This window comes from Triturus cristatus, chromosome 4_1 (assembly GCF_964204655.1).
Source record: "Triturus cristatus chromosome 4_1, aTriCri1.1, whole genome shotgun sequence".
NCBI lineage: Eukaryota > Metazoa > Chordata > Amphibia > Caudata > Salamandridae > Triturus > Triturus cristatus.
The window spans coordinates 665,770,134-665,791,643 of record NC_140585.1 but is presented as its reverse complement, the minus strand read 5'-3'; the positions used below and the strand labels follow the sequence as shown (position 1 = coordinate 665,791,643).

General features: G+C 44.1%; 1 protein-coding gene across 3 annotated transcripts in view; it reads left to right on the top strand.

Moving 5' to 3' along the window:
- Positions 1-21,510, top strand: part of CNTN1 (contactin 1) — a 988,997-nt gene that overhangs the window by 399,233 nt on the left and 568,254 nt on the right. For 2 of the 3 annotated variants that reach the window (XM_085653079.1, XM_085653080.1), the window contains exon 5: positions 6,976-7,089. The gene's annotated coding sequence lies outside the window, so the exon portion shown is untranslated. Of the gene's footprint in view, positions 1-6,713; positions 6,841-6,975; positions 7,090-21,510 lie in introns of those variants that run through there. The other variant, XM_085653081.1, reaches the window with a different exon arrangement.

The following is a 21,510-nucleotide window of genomic DNA, read 5'->3' as shown; positions in this document are numbered from 1 at the left end:
GGATAACCAATCAATATAACAATTTATACAGAGAGCATATGCACTTTAGCACTGATCAGCAGTGGTAAAGTGCCCAGAGTCCAATTGCCAACAACCACGGGTCAGGAAAAATAAAGGAGGAAGAAGCAAAAAGTTTGGGGATAACCCTGCAAAAAGGGCCGTTTCCAACACTGCCGCTTGAGTAGAAAACCTACTTGAGCGGCAGCAAATCTACTCAAGAAGCAGCCCTCTAACAGTGACCACCTGCCACCACCCACATTAGAAAATGGCACTAGGGGACGCCAAATCTGACTCATGCTTGCATTTTTGGAGCCTCGCAGGAAAATAATTCCACCATGTGGTGATTGGCAGAGGGTGGCCGGCCAAGAGTAATGCAGAGTTGCCAAATCCCACTAATTCCTCAGGCTGAATGAAACATTTCCCCCACCCCTGTAGTCCATAGAGAACCTTAGCTCAGGGGTAGTGCCTCTGGAATATTCTTTGGTACCACTGGGCTGGACCTGGGACTATAGGGGGGCTCAATCACCCTCAACTCCAGCACCTTGGACACCTCATCCTTGGTACTGGCCCTCACTTTGTCACATAGCCTGTAAACTTTGTTTTTGACAGGCATTCTGTCTCCAGTGTTAATGTCATGAGTGCACGAGTTGGGGAGCCCTGGGTTAAATGAGGAAAGAGAGGTGAACTGTCACTGTAACTGGTGACAATCCCTCTGCTGATCTGTTGTCAGTGTGGTGAAGTGAACAACCCCCTGCACTGACCTATCCTTGGAAGGCAGTAGGTTTGGGAAGGGTTCACTCTCCTTCTCCTTTCCACCATCTGTCACCATGAGCACTGTCATCTCAGATCTTTCAAAATATTGCTTCATACGATTCAAATGCAATACCCTTAAAAATGTCCTGGATATTTGGAGGTTCACCAAGTAGGTGACCTCATTATTCTTCTCTTTGATTTCATAGAACCCTGTTTACTGGTCCTGAAAGGGTCGGGGTTCCATGACCCACACTTTTTGACCAGGTTGGCATTCTACAAGAGTGGCCTTTTAGTGATACCACTGCTTCATCACTTCCTAACTTGCCTTTAGGTTCTCAGTGGCCTCTTTCCAGAAATGCCTCATCTGAGAACTGAGATATAACATGCAACTTACTGCATCTTAGAGGGTTTTTTTGGACACTTGTTCTCGCTCCTCTTTGACAATACTGAGAGGTCCTCTCACAGGGTGGCCAAAGAGAAGCTCAAAAGGGCTAAAGCTCACTCCCTTCTGAGCACCTCCCTGAAAGCAAACAATAGGCCAACTTAGGGATGACCCACTTACGCCTCATGAGTTCTGGAAGGTCCATATTCATGCCTTTCATTGTCTTTTTGAATCTTTCAGCTTGCCCATTTATTTGGGGGTGGTATGGAGTGGAGAACTTGTAGGTTGCTACACACTCCTACCACATGGCTCTCATAAAAGCAGGCATGAAGATGGAACCCCTGTCAGACACCACCTTCTTGGGGAAACATACTTGAGTAAAGATCTCCACTGGTGCCCTAGTCACCACGGGTTTAATACTGACCTCAGAGGGATGCCCTCAGGGTACCTTGGGCCATGATCTACTAAGACTGAGATAAACCTGTGGTCTCGGGGTCCAGAGACCCAACAATATCAATAACCACTCTCTCAAAGGGTGTTCCCATCACTGAGAAAGGCTACACAAGTGCTTTAAACTTTACCCCCTGACTTAAGGATTGATGAAACAGTTAAGATTTCAAAGATCTATTGGTAGCAGATGGTTTTGTTTAAGTTGCCCTTCCACTGTGCCCAAAGAATGATTGAAAGACATTGGCTCTGTGTTTTGGCTCAAATATTGGTTAAAGGATCAATAGTTTGCTACTGTGCTGTGATTTTTAGTTGGTTTGTAGTGAAGGGACCAGCTTCTGGCGGTATCCTGGATTAATCTTGCTACATGCCTTTTGCATGATCCAGACGTCTTTTAATATGACTGGATGCCTTATGGAGATGCACTAGAGCACATTGAAGTCTGATTTTTTAAAGTACCAAAACATGTTTCTGCTTGGTTTTGTTCTTGTTGTAACCCGCTGGTCATGTTTTAGAATAATCAATGTAGAGAAAGATGCATTAGTCGCCACATACTGTAGCTACATATATGGGGGCTTTCACCTAATAATTGATTTGTAGGGTTAATATGATATTTCATAGCATGGAGAGTTGGAAGTAAGTTCCCCTAACCACTGTGCAGGTGTAGGTTAAGCCTTCTATTAATCACTTAATTCACCTGTTTGAGATGCCACTGTTTTCTCTGGGCCTCGCAGATGCCCCTTTGGGGCTTGGTAGACTGCAGCCCCAAAGGGGATCTGTGACAGCTCCCCCATATATATGGGGTTATGCATGAGTTGTGAAAGCATCAGAAAGATTACATTCCAAAGTTTTTCAGGGTATCTGCACCACCACCCTAAAGTAAATGAGCAGAGTGAGCACGAGTAACCTTGTTGCAAATTTTGGAATGCTTGTAATACTGCAAACCAGGTAAGTGGACCAGTGGCGGAATGAAAAACTTAGAACAGCTCAATCTAGATAAGTGGAATAGTAACAGTGTAGCCAGATAGGGAACACACACACACTGTTTAGGAAGCATAAGCAAGCCACCAAGACCAATTGAAGTGTAGATGCCTGTCTCAAATGCCACTATAGATAGCAGGTCTACAATCAACTGAGCTGTTGCTCCTGGGAGCACCTTCCGTGGTCCAACCAGAAGATGTCCCAATCCCAGCCCTGAAGACAGACATCCTTTTGGCACTGTGCCAGCCAACCACACTGGTTGGGCAGTTATGAATTTTACCAGGAGCTACACAGAAATACCAAGGCAACAGGCAGTAGCAAACTGAGGGCAGGCCTCATCAGAATTGGACTGTGAGGTTACTATAGTATTCTACCTACTGGGAATCTGCATGCTGAGAAAACATTGCGTATAGTTTTAGCAGATATTTCTTCTCAGACAAAGAACCACCAAATCTATATTTACAGGAGAAAGAGAGGATTAGATTCTTTTTTATGATCGCCTCATTTCCAAATGAACCGATATTGGTTGTATGGATCTGGTTAGGATATCGATGATGTCAGAGCCTTATAAAGAAGCAGACATCTTTCTGTCTAGTGCCTTGGTACTTTCTACCCATGAAAAACATGTTTCTTGTGCCCCTAGGCAGCATGCATTTTAAGCCTTTTCCACAGTTGGAGTCATTAGAGGCATTCAAAGACTTTGCCAACACTGTCAGAGTTTGACTGAAAAAGCTGAGCGTTTTACTTAATCTGACCAGTTACACTGTAAATAAAGTTGCATATCATACCGTCTGAAACAACAGGAACTGAACCTGGAGTAACACAGCTAATATTATGAAGTACTTTTCCAGAACTTTGTTTCTGAAATATTGAGGATGCAGGTTTTCACTGGATTTGTTTTAAAACTCAAAATGTAGCTGATCTTCCAATCTCATGACTTCCCATCAGTTTAATAAGGCCAAGTTGTGTGGGCCACGGGTGTGAAAAGGAAGCAAATCAAAGTTTTACTTTAAATTCACCTGTGTGAAGATAAAAACTCCACCTGCCCGAAGATTTCACACCGCTTTATGGAAATTATGGAGATACATTTTCTTAAGCTGAAGTTATTTCATGTAACAATGGGCATACTTCTGCCAACATGTAGATGAGTCACTTACGGCAGGACTGTGCTGATATTTAGTCATGGCCATTTGTGTGTAATGTATACAAAAAAAATAAGACTTGTGAATATCATTTTGGAACCTATGCCTTGGGCCAGTATCAACAGGAGACCAATCATCAAGGCCCACAGATAAGATACAGAGCGAGAAGTGAAGTGGAGATGTAAGAAAGCGATCTACAAAAAGGAAAATGGCTGTAGCCCCCAGGGTACAAATGGAGATCCACCCTGATGGAATGCATCATACAATATTAACATGTTTGACACACAGGAGATGCACCGTTAAAATAGTTAATTGAATAACTAGAAACTATAATGATTCCACAGGATGGATAAAGGTGGCTTTCAGGACCACTTAGAAAATGTAAGCACAGACGAACCTAGAGGCTGGTCAGCTTGACATCACTATTGGAGAAATTGATCAATTCACTTGGAATGGATATTCACCCCAACACCTTGAATGGTTTCTTTAACAATATCATGTAGTTTAATATGCATTCAAGCAGACACGTTTTAATTGCTTGAGTAGCTTGTTACATGGATGATTAAATAAGGTTTTTGAAATCATCTACTCTAATAAAGCCTTAGATGGAGTTCCAGCTAAGGGGCCATTACAAAGGTTGGGCATTCTTTAATATGATAGCTGGGTTGTTTGATTGTGGCAGAAATTATTGAGTGTTAAGCAGCAGAGTAGACTGCTCAAAAGAGTCAAGGCAAAGGAAAACTAGGTGATGCACAAAAGACTATCTAAAGAGGAATATCATTTGAAATCATGCCCAGCAAACACCATCTAGGAGGCACTATTTGTCTATGCTGTTGGAAGAAATAGATTAAACGTTTTTACTTATAACAAAATGTATTCACTGAACATCTTTAGATTACATAAAATTATACATTTTATCTCATAGATGAAACATTTGTAATAAAGAACAATTTGCCACAACGGGTGGTTAGCACCTTTATGATAACATATATGTGCCCTGTGTAAGCTGCACTTGATGAAGAGCGACAGGCACTGGGACGCCTGCTAGAAAACTTCTGCTCTTAAGATCGAGCTGTAAAGAATGATTGAGACGCTACTACCCAATTGTGTGGCTATTAAGTGTGATTTCTTTTTGTATAAGTGTCTTGTTTGATGGAAACATACTCACAAAATAAAATATTTGCTATAACCTATGGGACTTTATTTCTACTACAGCTCTTTGTACAACAAGCCCTTATCACCTTGATCACTCTGTCAGCTAACACTTTAGCATACAGCTTGATATTGATATCACACTTTAACCTAGGAGATGGGGCAACACGAGGAGAATAGAGAATAGAATTCAGATTCTTAACTAGCACTGGGACCCATAACATCCTTTCAACATCACTGATGAAGTGCAATAGAAACAAGCATTAGAAAAAAATAACAGGCCTGGCTTTACTTTACAAACACTTCAAACAGAAGTCTATAATTCCTGTATTTGTAGAAGATTGCTCATAAAGGGAAACGTTACTTTTAACACACTTTTTTTGTTACAAGAAAAGAGAGGAGGAAGAACAAAGTGTAAGAGACAAGTGGAGAAAACAACAGAAAGATGAATACAGGGACAATTAACAATGGGAGAAAACATACGTGGAAAGTCAATAGAAAAGACACATAGGGCACATATACTGGGGAAGACAGACAGGGAAAACATGACCTGACCAAACAATTAAAAAGCCGGCTGCAATGTAAAAACAAACCAAAAAAGGATTATTTTCTGTGTAAAATGTATGCAGGAGATAAACACTATTATGTGTGATGCTTCCTTATAATTTTGAGATGTAAAATAGTCCTTCATGCATTGAAGTGTAAACACTCCATAGGAGACTGATTGGTGCACGAAATCGACAATATGTGGAAACAGGGTAATACATCTCTGGGTGGAGACAAAGCCCACTCTATGTATACTTTAAAGATTTTGTAACAACAGGTCAGAGGCAGGTGTTCTGCCACTCTAGACCCAGAAATACTTACAAATTGAAAAGCTTACCATCTGATTGTGTCTATTGAACTGTGACTGTCTGGTTGACTGGTGGATCATCTTTTTCTAGCAGAAGATGGGCTGGCGATCAGGGATTGGAATTTGTGATCCACATGTTGCATACATAACTCTTTAGACTATACATTAATCCTCTGGAATATGTGTGTTCCTATAGCACTGACACACACACACTGATTGTTAAACTGCACTTATTGTGTATTTGCACAGTAGTAAAAAATGTCAACAGCGCAAAATGCACAAGGTGTAGCTGCTGAGAAATAAGTGTGCACTAGTCCTTCCTGGCTGCCCTTCCATTGCCCGCGGTAGATCTGCCCTCCAAATACCTGGCAGCAGTTAATGGCTCTGTAAGGGGCTGCCTACTGCCGACCCACCTCAACCAATCAATTTCAATTCTTCATGTGAAGCACTTTGGTAGCAAATATTTGCATGCCACTAGATGACGTCTTTTTCAGTTCTAAAATCACTTACTACATGACGTGTGCAACACGAGCGATGTATCAATATATGCAGATATTCGTCTAGCAGGGCGGCTGTTAGTACATTCTCGAGTCATCTTGGGATATATGGAGGATCCCCACTCCTCAGTGCAGGCCCCCGTCTGATGGGCGAAAGCATGATGCAGCAGTTTCCTAAAGGACAGGGGCGGAGGCAGAGCCCGGATTAAAGCATCTGCAGTATGTAAATGTCATGTCTTGCACGGTGCTCGGGGGTTCTGACTGAGTGCTGCAGGGAGGGGCGCATCTGACTGCAACCCTTTGGCCAGCATATTGTTTGTTGCCACAAACCAATTACCTAGCCCCGATTGTTTTTAGCGATGAGGTGATCAATAGCCCATTACTGGATCTAGCAGTGGCTACAGGAAGTGCACAGAAGATTTTAATGCATGAATTATGCATGCTGGGCTCCCTCCCCAGCCTCGGCGCAGCGCGAGAGGGCTGGGATATTGCTGGAACAGGCACAGCTCGCAGAAAGTGACTGCAGTGAAATGCTTCATATTTCCAGGCGCCCTGGGAGCTGCGGAGCCGGGGCAGCCTGTTTAAGAGAGTGCATCCCAGCCTTTACCGCCACGAACCCTCCCCGGTCTGCAGGTAGACCTGCACCCCATAGACCTAATCTCCCCCCTTCCTGTAACCTGTTTTATCTTGAAGGTTGAGTGAGGAATTGTGCGCTTTTTCCGAGGTCACTGCTTGACGCCGTTTGTTTCCGTTTGCTTTCTGCTGCAGGAGGGCGCAGACTACAGTGTGTGGGGCGTTCTGGTGCAGCCTGCATTAAAGGATATCGTGGAAAATTGAAGAATTTCCCGGGTTAGGAGGACAAGACACAGCCTAGCATCTCAGGTAGGTTGGAGGTTTTTTTCCACGGTGCGTCCTGTGATTGCAGAAACCAGAATGTGCTGACGCAGAGTTATGGTGATGCGACAGAAGTAGTAACGTGTACGTAGCGCCTGCATCTACTCCCCAGTTGTGCCAGGCGCTGATTATGTGGCGTCATTGTATTAATCAAACATTAGGAGGAAGGAACTGCCTCTAAAATGGGCGCCTTCATTTAGAAGTTAACGCTTATTTGATTGCTGGGACGGTGCGCCCACTGACAGGGCGGGATGGAGGGAGGGACCCGCCGCGTGTGTGGATGGCTTACAGTGTTCGTTGCAGCAGAACTGGTCTGTGTTTTACCCGTAGGAGAATCGTTTCATTATAGGTACACTTTGTTTTATTTCATTTTTTGAAAAGGCATTCCCTGTTACATTATAGAGCCTGGGGACTAAAGTTTAAATGCACATGATGTTGTTCTCGAAAGTTCTATGTTTCCTTGGCTGTAGGGTTGACGCTGATGTTAATTATTGTTGCAAGTGCACGTTTTGATGTCTATAATCTAATCTCGCTCTTGCACTCTATCTGCAGCCGCCTTTTGCGGTTTTTATGAAAATGTTTTGATCACTATCGACTTAAGAAAAGTGGGAGCCTTTACTGAATAAATCGCATATTGCCGAAATACTTCCTCCTGTATAATTGAACCGTTTTTTAAATACCAAATAAACATATGACCTTTCAAGGGTGATATCTCCGTGTGCTCAGGTATGTTTTAGCTCAGCACCTTGCAAGTTGACATAGACATGTTTCATGGTCATTGGGTAGGGAGGGGAGCGGGCTCAGTTGGAAGATGTTACAATGATTGTGTGAGTGCAAGTTGGAGCCCAGAGTTTGGACTTACCATGCCGAGTACTGAGACATATGCACTGCATTGCATATAGCATGATTTGAGCCAATCGGGAACACCTTTCAATCAAAGAAGCAAATGAAACATCAACGTTATCACCTCGAAATATATTTACTTGCCATATCATACAAATAACTGAATATATTTCTTTTTAAGACTGAAAAATGAGGACGGATCAATAATTACAGCAAATTACAAAGTTACAAATTTAATTCTTATATAATTTGTTACCATCTTGATTGCAGAATACTAGACTGAACAATTTATCAAATATGTTTACAGGTATTATTTCTCTTGCTGGAATGGGCTTTGCAAAAGTGCTAGACACTAGGCCATGTGATATAAGTAGGTAGGCACTGCCTGGTCAACAGCATTTTAGAGGATATGGAGATATTTGGTAATATTTAAAGTTGAATATGTTATTTTAAAAGAGTCCCATTTCAGTCACCAAGGAGTTGGACTTTATGTAGACAATCACCTCGGAAAGACAGACATCTCTGTGTACGGAAAGTGAGACAGTGCACATAGTGCAACTAGGCAGAAACTCGCTACTGGAGTATGAGGACATCGTCTAGCGGCTTGACTCCGTTGAAAATAGAAAGAAATGATGTCACTCATGCCTGACTCCGGTAGTGATGAGTAGAGATGGTATTTACCACACCTGATAAATGCCGATGCTCCAGGGTGGGGTAATACATCCTATCACAAATTTGGAAAACAGAGATCCGGTATAACATGCTAAACTATTATTTTTTTGTTGATGCTTTTTCCTCCAGATATTTTCGCCCATTAAATTTCACCGGGTTTGTCCTGATGAAATCTATACGGAAAACTGCCGTGATATGATAAACTTCACACTTCTCAGAATTCCCATCCCTACTCAAACTTTGTGAACAAGGGATCTGAATTTAGCCCACAACTTAGAATGGGTGCCTGAGTGTATTAACACTGAACTGCAAAACAAATCTTACTAGAAGTTGTCTGAGGCCTTAGGAAATGTAATTGCCGATCCTGGACAACTGCCATTTCTTCTACTTGTGGTCCCAAGCCAGTCTCCTCATTTTGATTTACATACATGTGTTGTAGGTCTGAATTATCATCGAGAGGAAATATGACTGAACTCTGGACTCAGTTGGACAGTCCTGGTGTTGCCAGGCAGTGTGTAAAATAAATGGGTGGCTTGTACGTTAGGCTATGCATAAGCTGAATAAGCAACTCACCTAACCCCCCTCCCCAAGCGCCTTGAGACCCTTACGGGTGAGTAGTCACGCTCAACAAACCCATGATTGATTGATTGACCTGGTATCCTCATCTGTGCAACCGGAAGCTGCAACGTGGTACTGGGCAAGCCCGCTAGTAATTCACAATAGGCTTTGATTCTCCTTGCATTCTCCAAGGCAGTGTCCAGCTCAAAACTACCCATGTGGTGCATGTGTGGTTTGTGGAACTTTACGTTAGCTGTAACCACCAGGGTTCAGATCAGTCAACTAGGCAAAGCCCAGAAGAAAGAACAACATACATGTAGGGTAACACTACTTGTTGACAACAGTTTCTACACAAATATCCCAATACACTGCCAAATGTAGAAACATATGAATCATGACCTGAGAGGATGTGGAGTGAACTATTGAATGATGGTGTCTGTTTCCAAAGGGCCAGAAACGTTACACTGTTTCAAGGATTGAGCACTTGCAAACACGCTGTGGGATAACGGAAGCCTCAGTCTTACATCTGAATGGTGATTGTAGCACCGAGTGTTGGACATCACTGAACTGTACTGGAGATTGTGTTCCTTAGAGGGTCGTGGTTGGAAGAATCACTTTAAAGTCAATATGAAGGTGGGGTGTATTAAAACAAAGCATCACATATTTTCATTGTGTGTGACTCTATGTGTTTGTGTATGTGTTTGCAGTTGCTAGAGTGAGCTTCAGTTTCAGGACTTGCAGCCACTCATATAGACCACCACTATTCACTCACATACACATTTAGCAATGGTTTGTATGCAGAAAAAGACAAGGGATGAAATATGTGATGCTACTGGGGGACAAACGTTCTGTGCTACCACTGGTATTTTAGTGCATCAACTTCCATGGTTCATCCATTGATAGTAGCATTTCTTGAGAAAGTACCCACAAGATCACAGTAAAGCCCTACCGCCACTTACATAAAATATATTTTAATACACAGAATGGCCATGTGTTTTATTTTAAGAAACAATGCCTCGTCTCAATGATGTTTCGAAAAGCATAACCGGGCAATAGACCTCCATAGTATTTCATTGGAAAAAACATCAAAGCCTTTGCTTCTCAGTCCATTGCAAAATGACACATACAGCATGTGACTCATGACCAGCAGTCATGCGCTTGTGATAAAATTGTTCTACAAACTTACTTTAGTTTTTAAAAGGGCACATTGATTTCGTCTTTTGTATGCTGTTGGGATTTGGCAACGTGTCTCCCTGTCTTGGGCCAATGCCTGCTGCAGGCGTGACTGAAAGCAATGGGTTGCTGTCTGATGGACAGTCTGTTTTTTGTTTCGTAGGGCTTAGCGCTTTGGATCACTGTTTTCATTTACACGTGTTGACATATAAGTATGCTTTGGTAAGAAGCGTTCATTCTGCTTTGCCTTCCTGGACCTTTCCTTGCCATTTACAAGCTGTCTGTAGTGGGGTGACCTAGGCCCCGGTGGTATATTACGTGTTCGTCACAGCAGGCCCCGCTAATGCACTGCACACACTCCTAGCTGTTACGTGCTCAGGCCAAGAGTGGCCCCGGCACCTTTATTTAATCTCTCAGGCCGAACCCGGCCCTTTGGGTGTAGAGGGATACAATGTAGAGTACAGGCAGGATGGTTCACTACATCTCTTGTAACCTTTAAAAGTAAACAAAACAAGAAAGGAAGACATTGCAAAGCAAAATGCAGTATGAAGGAATACAAGTTTGCCATGCAATAACTCAGCACACAAAGTCTTTCAGCTTCTGACTGGGTCGAGGGTTAGCTCTCAGATTGTATGGATGACTTTGGTTAGACACTTCCCCTCCATTAGGTGCAAGATGAGCATCTGATGTCAGTAGTGGCTCCTCCGCAATGGCGGAGGAGCGTCGCCCCCCTGCTTGGCGCAGAGCAAGCAAAGGAAAATTAAAACGATGCTCTAGCATCATCTTATTTTTCCTTTTCCAGCTTGTGCATGGAGGGGCGGGACATGGGAGGGGGAGGAGAAGTGCTTGTGCACTCCCTAATCCCTAAGTGCTCATGTGTGTGTGTCCGGCTGTCTCAGGCCGACCAAAACACACATGCACACTTAGGTTTCTCCAGCCTGGCTGCATTCAGCAGCCGGGCTGGAAAAACACCCACATACTCGCTTGTCTGAGCAGAGTGTCTTTTCCGCCTACTCAGACCAATCTCCACTCTGCTCTGCAGCACAGGGATTGGGTGGGAGTCTGTCACAGGGCTGCTGAGAGCCAGGTAACGTCCAGCAGTAGCGACACGGGAGGCAGCTGGCAGCATCAGGTAAGTTTTTAAAATTATTATTAATCCCCCCTCCCCCTGCACTCCCCCCCACCGGCCCCACCACCCTTTGTTACTGGCGGCCACCACTGTCTGATGTTCGTGATTGTTCCCCTTTCACAACTTCACTTCTGTCGCCTCACCCAGGTCTCCTTCCGGACTGTTCTCAATGGACCCTTCACCTGCTACATAGGACGAGTCTTCCTCTACTGAAGCTGGTGTCATCTGAGAAACCCTCCTGAACCATGACACGTTCCATGTTACTTCTACACCTCCTCTCTTAGCTGTGATCATAGTCCCACCTACTGATACTGCTTGCCACACCTCTCTTTCAAAAAGAGTACGAAATTTCCACCCTGGGTGGTGAACTTTAATGACTACGAAATCACCTTCCTTGATCTTGGGCGCCATTATTCTTTGCTTCCTGCTTGCCCCTTCATTGTTGGCTGCTCTTTTCGTCTGGGCAGCTAGAGTGTCAAGTATAGCGGGCTCCCACTGCGGGTCGATTGGCACAAGATCTTGGATGCGTCTCCTCAACATGACATCGCATGGGGCACACTGAGTCGTGATGTTAGGTGTTTGGCGATATGCCCTCAAGAATTGATGCAAACAGCACTCAAGATCTTCCCCTTGTTCCACTCCGATCCGCAATGCCTTATTGAGCGTCCTCATAAATCTTTCCACCTCCCCGTTAGCCTGGTGCCATTACGGGTTATCTGGCGGTCGAACATTGAGGTGACTCAGCTATTCCCTGAACACGTGACCCTGAAATGGGGGCCCATTGTCCATCTTTAGTTCATCAGGCAAGCCGAACAAAGCAAAGATTTTCTCCAGTGCGGGTTTCACTCATTCAAATGCTGTGGAACTCACCAGCTCTATAGCTGGAAATTTAGTGTAGCTGCCCATATGTACCAGCGTCACTCTGTTAGCTGGAAAGCTTCCGAATTCCATGCTTACAGCAGACCACGGTTTCATGCATGGACTCTCAGTGATGATTGGAGTGACAGGAGGTTCACTGCTTGTGATTAGGCTTGAGTGGCAGTTCTTTACTTTTTCTTTCACAAGCTGGCCCATCCACGGAAACCAAACCTTGCTGCAGAGGCGGGCTTTCATTTTGGTCACACTGTGATGGCCTGGTGTGCCAGCTTAACTGTGCGGGTCCATAGCTTCTACGGCATGAGGATTAGATGCCCCTGCAACAAAAGCCGTTATTCACTTTCACTTAGCTCATTGCGACACATCCACAGGTACTGTCTCACTGCTTGTTCTTTATCTGGGAGACTTTGGATGCTGTCCGGGAAGTTACGCCAGTGGTGTTCCCGCTGTGCCTCATTGGCTCTTGTGATGAATGCGTCATCTTTGGTGGCCTCCACAATTTTGTTCAAGGACAGAGCCCGAGGGCAGGCCCATCCTGTGATCATTCTGATGAAGCTTTCAATTCCTGGGTCAGCTTCTTGCTGTGTCCAGGAATCCATGGCCAGGAGATGTCGTGATAGGTAATCAGCCTGATTGTTGACCCCGGGCTGGTAGACCACCTCGAAGGAGTATTGCTGAGACTGGACCGCCCATCTTTTAATCCTCTGGGGCCCGTTCCGTGACAATGCTCTAAACAAAGGTACTAATGGCTTATGATCAGTGATTACTTGGAATTGATGGCCTCAAAGATACAGGTGGAACTACTTGCAGGCCCACCTTATTGCCAACGCCTCTCTCTCAATTTTGGCATATCAGGTGTCAACAGTAGTGAGGGCATGGCTGGCATACACAATAGGTACCCATTCCTTTGTGTCTTTCTGCTGAATGAGCACTGAACCTAGCCCTACCGGGCCAGCAAAAACAATTAGTTCAGCCTTCCTTGTGAGGATGAAGTAAGTCATTGTGGCATTATGAAATAGTGCTTTTCGACTTCTCTATAGGCCTGTGCTGCTTTTTCATTCCAGTTCCAGGGGACCTCTTTCTTGGTCAGAGCCCTTAGAGGTACAGAAATGGTAGCCAAATTAGGGTTGAACCTCCAGCAGTAATTAGCCATCCCCAGAAAACTGCGTACCTCTGAGGGATTTGGGGGAATGGCCGCCTTTCTGATGGCCTCAACCTTTTGCAGAGCCACCTGCAATCCATCCTTGTCGAAGCGGTACTCAAATAATTCCACCTCATTGGTGTAGAAAGAACATTTAAGGCGGTGAAGAGTCAGCCCTCATTCGACCAGCCGCCACAGGGTGTCCCTCAGTCTTTTGTTGTGTTCTTCGAGAGTGCTGGAGATAATCAAGATATTGTCTCTCAGTTTGAGCACTCCCAATAGACCAGACAACGCCCTCCTGAATAGTGTCCTGAAATACTTCTACCACAGACGATATTCCAAAACTTAAGCTCTGAACCTTCGCAACCCCACATATGTAGAAAATGTTGTGATGTACTGGCTGGACTCTTCCAGCATCAGTTGGTGATATCCAGAGTTGAGGTTGATTTTAGAAAACCATTTGGCTCAGTTCAGGTGAGCCACGATCTCGTCGATTGTTGGGGTGATGTGCCTCACACTACGAATAGCCTTGCTAGGCAGTCTCATAACCATACATAGCCGTATGGCACCAGGCTGTATGGGTTTCAGCGCGATGACCAGAAGCAAAACCAAAGGCGTGGGATAGGTAACCCTTTCTATGACTCCATCCTGCTCCAGACGCTCCAGTTCCTTTTCCACCAGTGGACGGAGATGAAAAGGTACCCATCAGTGGCGTAGCGTCACAGATTGGATGGAGGTATCGATGTGCAGTTAACTTAAACACATTTCAGACATCCCAACCCCTCAAATAGTTCGAGAAATTCAGCCAGAATAACTTCTGATTGAGTTTGATGTATCTGCTTAGCACAAACATAACAAACCCATATACTCAACTGTGTGAAAACCCAGCAGGGTCCCAGGTTTGTCGTTGGTTACATGAAAATTGGTCTGTAGCTTGTTAGGCCCATGAGCCACCTCCACCTTTGTGTCTCCTTGTAGAGAAATAGGGTCTGTTTCCCCATATGTATAAATCTTCGCCTTGGTCGAGGGGATGTCCGCCTTGGTGTTTAGTTTAAGGAATTGCTGACAGTCAATGACGTTCACCGACATCCCAGTGTCGATGAGTGTCGTCACGGGAACTCCGCCTATGTCGACTTGGCACATGGGAGTGGGCCTTCTCCTTTGACTGTTGAGCCCTGCAAAATAGTATCATGAACACCTCCTCCTATTCATCCTCCTTCTCAAAAGTGCTCAACTGAACATCACTGGCAGGTGTTTCCTCCCTCTTCTGAGGATAACTGATGAATTTTAGCAGACCCTTGGCCTCTCACACTCCCACCCGGCTTTTCACTGGAACTGCGACACACCTTCGCAAAGTGTTTGAGGGCGTCCGCATTCCAAGGCGGACTTGCCTTGAGCTGGGCTACCTCTTGGTGGGTGATTTGTCTGTCTGCAGTTTCCACAGCCCTTCTTGATCACTCTGGCTCCCCCAGTATCACGTGATTGATCTGGCTGCCATTGGATTGCCTCCATGTGTTCTTCTATGATCTTCACTGCACTGGACACAGGGTTGTCAATTTGCTGTGATTTAGGGCAGACTCCATCTCACCATCCCTAGAGTCCGCAAGTTTGTGTGACCAAACCAGGATCAAGATGTCGTCTAATGTTATTCCTGGTTGTCTCAGGATCAGTTTTCTAAGAGTGGATGACGACATCCCTGTTTTAATGTGCACAAATCTTATCTAGCTTACCGATCCCTGTGTTGTTGCTTGCTAGTTAACACAATTTTGTAAAGAAAGCAACAACAGAATCGCCTTTCGCTTGTCACGCGTTTCATAACTTGAAGTGTTCATAATCGGGTTTTAATTAGGGATTACGTCGGTAACAGCTTTTTCAAAGTCATCATCTGCCCCTGTATTGGGTAAGTTCTCAAAAAGTTAATACAGCTCATTCCGCCCATATGCAACAGCATGGGCCTTTTTACCACTTTGTCTGTCTTGCGTGTCGCACTAAGTAGTGCTGCAGCCATCCAATCCATTGGTGCCAGCATGGCGCGGCTGTTGCAGGATCTGTCAGTTGGCTGAACGGGGTCAGCACAGTCACAAGCACATGGGAACAACTTGGCTGGCAGCCTCATTCTTGGGTAAAAACAACATGTTGGGGTATGCCCGACAGAAATGTACTTCAATGTGCTCTTGAAGTGCACCTTCACTTCACTTTATTCACGTCTGTACCCTTTGTTGTATAGATTGGTTAATTACATGAGCATGGGTATTTCACACAGTCTTTCAGTATTGGTGGTGGTTCTCCCTGTGGCTTGGCTTAGCTTATGCTTATTTATTTAGCTTTTCTTTCTTTCTTTTTTCTGTCCATGGACTGCAGGTGATACAGAGGGCTCTCTTGCAACACCCTGCCTTACGGCGTGGGAACGGGCCTATCTCGTTCTCGCTGGTCAGCCTGCTCTTCTAGATGCTGCTTCAGGCACACATGGCCTCTTAGAGGCTGCACCACACCTCTACTGCTGGGTTTGTCCTCTCCCCCTTGGGACACTGCATGGGCAACGGGCTGATCTCGTCCTCCCTAGTCAGCCTGCTCTTCTAGATGCTACTTCAGGCACACGTGGCCTCTTAGAGGCTGCACCAGGCCTCTAATGCTGGGGATGTCCTCTTCCCCTTGGGACACTGCATGGGCTGCCAACTGCACCCACATACCCACTCCAGGTAACTCAGCTGGTCTGCGCACGCCACACAGACCTTGCACACGTCTGCACCTTTAATCACGCTGCAGCAGGAGTGCTCACAGCTCAGTTCAGGGCTCGGCTCCTTCTTGCGTCAACCTTGCAACCACCACACACTCACCGGCCAGGAACCAGGGGGCTGGACGCCCACAGGAGCCACAGAAATTAACTATAGCAGGCCTCTCGGCACGACACCCGCAGGAGCCTCAGGAACAGGCCATACCAGCCGCTCTCACCATAAAATATGGAGCTCCGGACACACTGGACACGCCTTCAAGGGGTCGCTCCATCGTCCACAGTGTAGTGGGGTGACCTAGGACCCGGTGGTATGTTACGCGTTCTTCATAGCAGGCCCCTCTAAAGAAGTACACAGCACACACCCATAGCTGTTACGTGCTCTGGCCACGAGCGGCCAGGGCACCTTTATTTAATCCATCTGGCCAAGCCCGGCCTTTCAGGCGTAGAGGGATACAATGTAGAGTACAGGCCAGATGGTTCAGTACACTGTACACTGTCCATAGTGCTGGTCCGTTTTGGAAGCTGTGCTGATTAAGACCCATCTTGTAGATATAATAAGTGGACTTCACATTTATACAACTGCTAAACTAAGATATGATCTGTTTTTTTGTGCAATAAGGGGGTCCAGGAAAACACGTGTATGACCTCCCTTTTTGTGTAAGTCGAATAAACAGACTTAGGCTCTAAATCTGTTAATGGAGATTCCCTTATGGTGGATCAGAAACCTTTGCCCATCAGTTCGTATGTGGATGATGCGGTTCTTCATGTCTTGCATCCTTTTTATCTGCAACACCAGATTACTATCTCAGTGAAAATATTGAAGGTCAAAACATAACTAATTTGAAAAAACAAAAAAAAATATATCTAATGGCTGCAAAATAGGAATCTATGTCTACAAAGTGTAATTCATATTGGATAGACAAGGTAGATAACTTTCATTGGGCATTGAAAAAATAGTGCACCCTTTCGTCACCAGATCCGCTAAAACAGATTTGGTAATTGCCTTATGCATCAGAACAATTTTCTACTTAGCAGACCTGTGTTAATACATTAATACATGTATTACAGAGACAGAGTTGAAGAAATATTAGTTCAGGAAATATGTTATGGTAACTACCTCATTGATTGTGAAGCCTTATCTAACTCTCGTGCGATTTAGACTCAATCTATTACACCTGATTTAGCCTCCTCTAGAGGTTGTTAGGATCCCAGATCCCTGGGTCTCTGTGGCTGCGACAAAAGGTCTCCGCAAGACACATTGCACTTTATAATATTTTGTACATTTTATGATGCACCCAGGAGTTCTTTTATTGTTCCGTTTCTCAAGGGGAGAGGCTTTTTACACGTTTGATCTGCTCTTTTATACTTACAGATGTTAGCAGATCAGTTCATTCTCACAAATATAGGATTTTTTTAATAGCTACAGTTTGCACACAGAGTTTACAGGATGAATAATTATATTTTATAGTCTCTGAGTTTTCAACTTTTACTGAATGTATGTTTATTACTGTTTTTATGGATTCTTGTATGTATTTTTTGGGGTTTTGAAACGTAAATCCCCAATGAAGATAATTTAAATTGAATTGATTACTATATTAGATTATAACCAAAGTATAGCTAAAGTGTTTTCACATGCTTTGCATGGCAGTGACAACTGGGATTATTTTAATTTAATTAAACTATTTTGTTCAAGGATGAATGGGCGTGGCTTAAGGTGCTGCTGCATATTTGCATTTGGCGCCAGACATTTGTTATTAGAATATCCTTTTTCTGCAGGTCTCTTTTGTTCTGTAACATTTTGCTTGAAGAAAAAAAAGAGCCAAAGTAACACAGAAGATTATCAAAATTTGAATTTATGATCTAATTACACTAAACTGCCTCTTCTGTGTGATAAATATATTAATTATAGACCAGCATTTTTTATGGTCTCGCAAAAGACTGGTCCAGCTGTCTGTCACAGTGGCATAAAGAAACCTTATGCCCCCCCCTGCAAGCAATGGTGAGGGTGCCCTCGCAACACCCATACCCACGAGCTTACAAGCTGGAGAGTCCCCCTCAGTGCGGGGGTGTCCATTGCACCCCTGCATCACTGAATATATTACTACTCCAAGTCAGCTTATGATTAGTTGGCTTTCTTGTCAATCTTATTTTCCTGCTCTTTATTAGTACTTTTTCTCCGTACTCTGTTCCTCCCCTGGAGATTACCCTCTTCTTACCCTTCTGTGTACCCTTGCTTTTGATTCACTTGGGTGTATCGTTTCACTGCTGACATCATGAAATTACTTTTCTTTATTAGTTGTTTAGTGTTCCATTGGAGCTGGGTCCAACTGCAACAGAAACTAGGCCGAGGTTCCCAAATAAGAGTGACCTTCATAAGTGCATTAGATAGCTAAATGTAGCCACGTTTGCAAATTTGGGCAGTTTTGAACTTGTAAAGATGTTCTGTATAAGTGCTTTGCTAGGTATGGGAGACTGCATACATTTATGCTTGCAGCAGTGATTTTTTTTTTGCAATATCATGGAAATCAACAGTAAAAACCGCCCCCATGCCATTAAACAGACACAAGGCACCCATATACCCAAAAAGCAGCCCACACACTGACTTGTCAGATCAGCCCTTCAGGTAGGATGTATAACGATACAACACAAACATTTACAATGATGCCTTTACAACTGAGTTTTTACATCGCATCATCCATTACAACGCATGATTTTACATCGCATGCCATCTCAACGCATATTTAGAAACTACATTCACAATGCATTCCATTACAACGCATACCATTACAACGCATGCCATTACAACACATATTACTTTTAGGGCAACAGTAGGGTAAGTGTTGGATAGTGTGGGGGTAAAAATTACTATTCCCACTCCAGTGAGTGCAACAGTAGGGTAAGTGTTGGATAGTGTAGGGGTAAAAATTACTACTATTCCCACTCCAGTGAGTGCAACAGTAGGGTAAGTGTTGGATGGGTAAAAATTACTATTCCCCATTACTGACCTTATATTGAGTTGTAATGGCATGCGTTGTAATGACATGCGTTGTAATGACATGCGTTGTAATGACATGCGATGTAATGGCTGCATTGTAATGGCATGCGATGTAAAGGATGTTGCGTTGTAATAACTGCATTGTAAAGGTAGTGTGATGTAATGACTGCATTGTAAAGGTTGTTTCCCCTTCAGGTACTGCCTGGTTGCCTTATAGGCCAGTCTGACACTGCATAGGAGTGCATAAAAAGCTCTTGCGAGCACACTTACACTCTTTCTCTTCTCCCCTGGAATCACTGAGTTTCTCTCCTCCCATCCTCACTTCTGATGGTCCACGGTGGTGCGCAAGAAGCTGGGTGGCAACCTTGGTGATGACCTGGATGATGTCCGTACCTCATGTCTCCCCTCTCATACTCCCTACTGATGCTCCCCTGAGGTGCGGAAGGTGTTGAATGGTGGCCTTTGTGACATCCTGGATATTGTCTTTACACCATGTCTCCCATAACATCCTTCCTTCTGATGCTGTTCTACAGAGTCACTAGATGGTGGCAAAGGTAATGCCCTGGATGTTGTCCCATGCTCTTTTCTGTGCCTACCTCCTCATAAGTGGTTGACGCTATTGCCTTTTGCAATGGTTGAGATTTTTAAACTGCACCATCACTGGCAGAACCAGTAATGACGAACTGCTATGCTAAAAGTATAGAAAACATCTAAACTATACTTTCAAGATGGCCACAGTGCTGCATGGTAACATCACTTAACACAGTGAGATCTCCATCTCAAGTATATATTCAAAAAACACTGTTTTTATACGCTCAAAATGGCCACCTTGTCACAATGTGACGACCAAGCACGTTATATCCCGCTATGCAATGAAAGCATGGAAAACAAGACTTTCTATACTTTTAACATGTGATTGAAACAAAAGGCGATTACATCGACCGCTCAAACATTTAGCAGAGGTCACAAGAACACGAAATAAAATAATCTTTTGTTAATGATCTTTAGTGCTGAAACAATTTTAATGATGCTATTGAACAGGATTGTATTATGAAAAATGCATATGTGCAAAACAGATTTGTTTATTTTATAGAAAGTACGTGTATTTTTATGGCTGTTTGTGAAACTGAGAAATTGGGTTGTTTGTGGAGGCGAGTGAAATCTCCACTTATGTAACAACCACTTTCTTGACTGACTGAACCACAAAAAGCCACTAAATTAACCTGTGCTTATCCTGTTGATAGCTTAGCACAAAATCAGTCAGGCTTAACTAAGAGGCAATGTGTAAAGTATTTATGCAACACTTAAGCAGTAATAAAGTAAAAACGCAACACAATAAAAATCCCACACTAATTTAGAAAAATAGAGTGCATTTAAATAAATTATATAACATCTAAAAAACAAAAATTCAACCAGTAGAACCGAAGTTATGAATTTTTTAAGTTTAAAGTAGAAATTAACACCTAAAAGATCAAAGCACCAACCTAGTCATGCGAGACCGGGACAAATTAAAAAATTATGGCAGACTGATATGTAGCGTGGTTCAGATACACACAGTGGATTGGGCTTATTCGTCGCTTACCTTTGAACTTAGAAGATTTTTTTGAGTAAAAAAACGTCTGTGAAGGTAAAGTTCAGTGGGACAAGGTAGGAGGAGGAGGCGTCATTATCGAGGAGCCACTGGACGAAGTCCCAGGGAAAGATTTTTACGTTTGACTTAGGTTCTTTTTCAGAAGTTGAAAATCTCTAGCTGGACAGGCTGTAACCGAGGTGGGTTCTTCACAACGCCAGATACACCTTCTGCAAGAAGCGACTGAACAGGTTTTGCTGTTCAGTCCGTGTGCTCCAGCGAAATCAGGCCGACCAAGGTTGTAACTTGGACGGATCTGCGAGCAGGTAGGTACCGATCTCCTTTCGCTTCTCAGAGTACTTTTTGGCTGAAAGGTCCCAAGTTTTGGATTTGGGCTATCTGGGTACCTTTAGTACCACTTCCAAGTGCCAAGGACTGGAGGGGCACCACTTTGGAGGGTCAGGACTCACTTACTCTGTGTCCAGGTGCAGGTTCAAGATGATTGGAGCCTTTACTGACCCTGACGCTCTGATTAGGAGGCCAACAATCTAGTCCTTGGAGTCACTATAGAAGTCCTGGGTTTAATCAGAAAAGCAGGTCTCAAGTAGCAGGGCAGTCCTCTGAGGGCTCAAGGGGGACTTCTGGCAGCAGTGTAGTCCTTTTGGAAGAGCAGGGCAGTCCTCTGAAGTACACAATAGGCCACAGGCAGCAGGGCTGT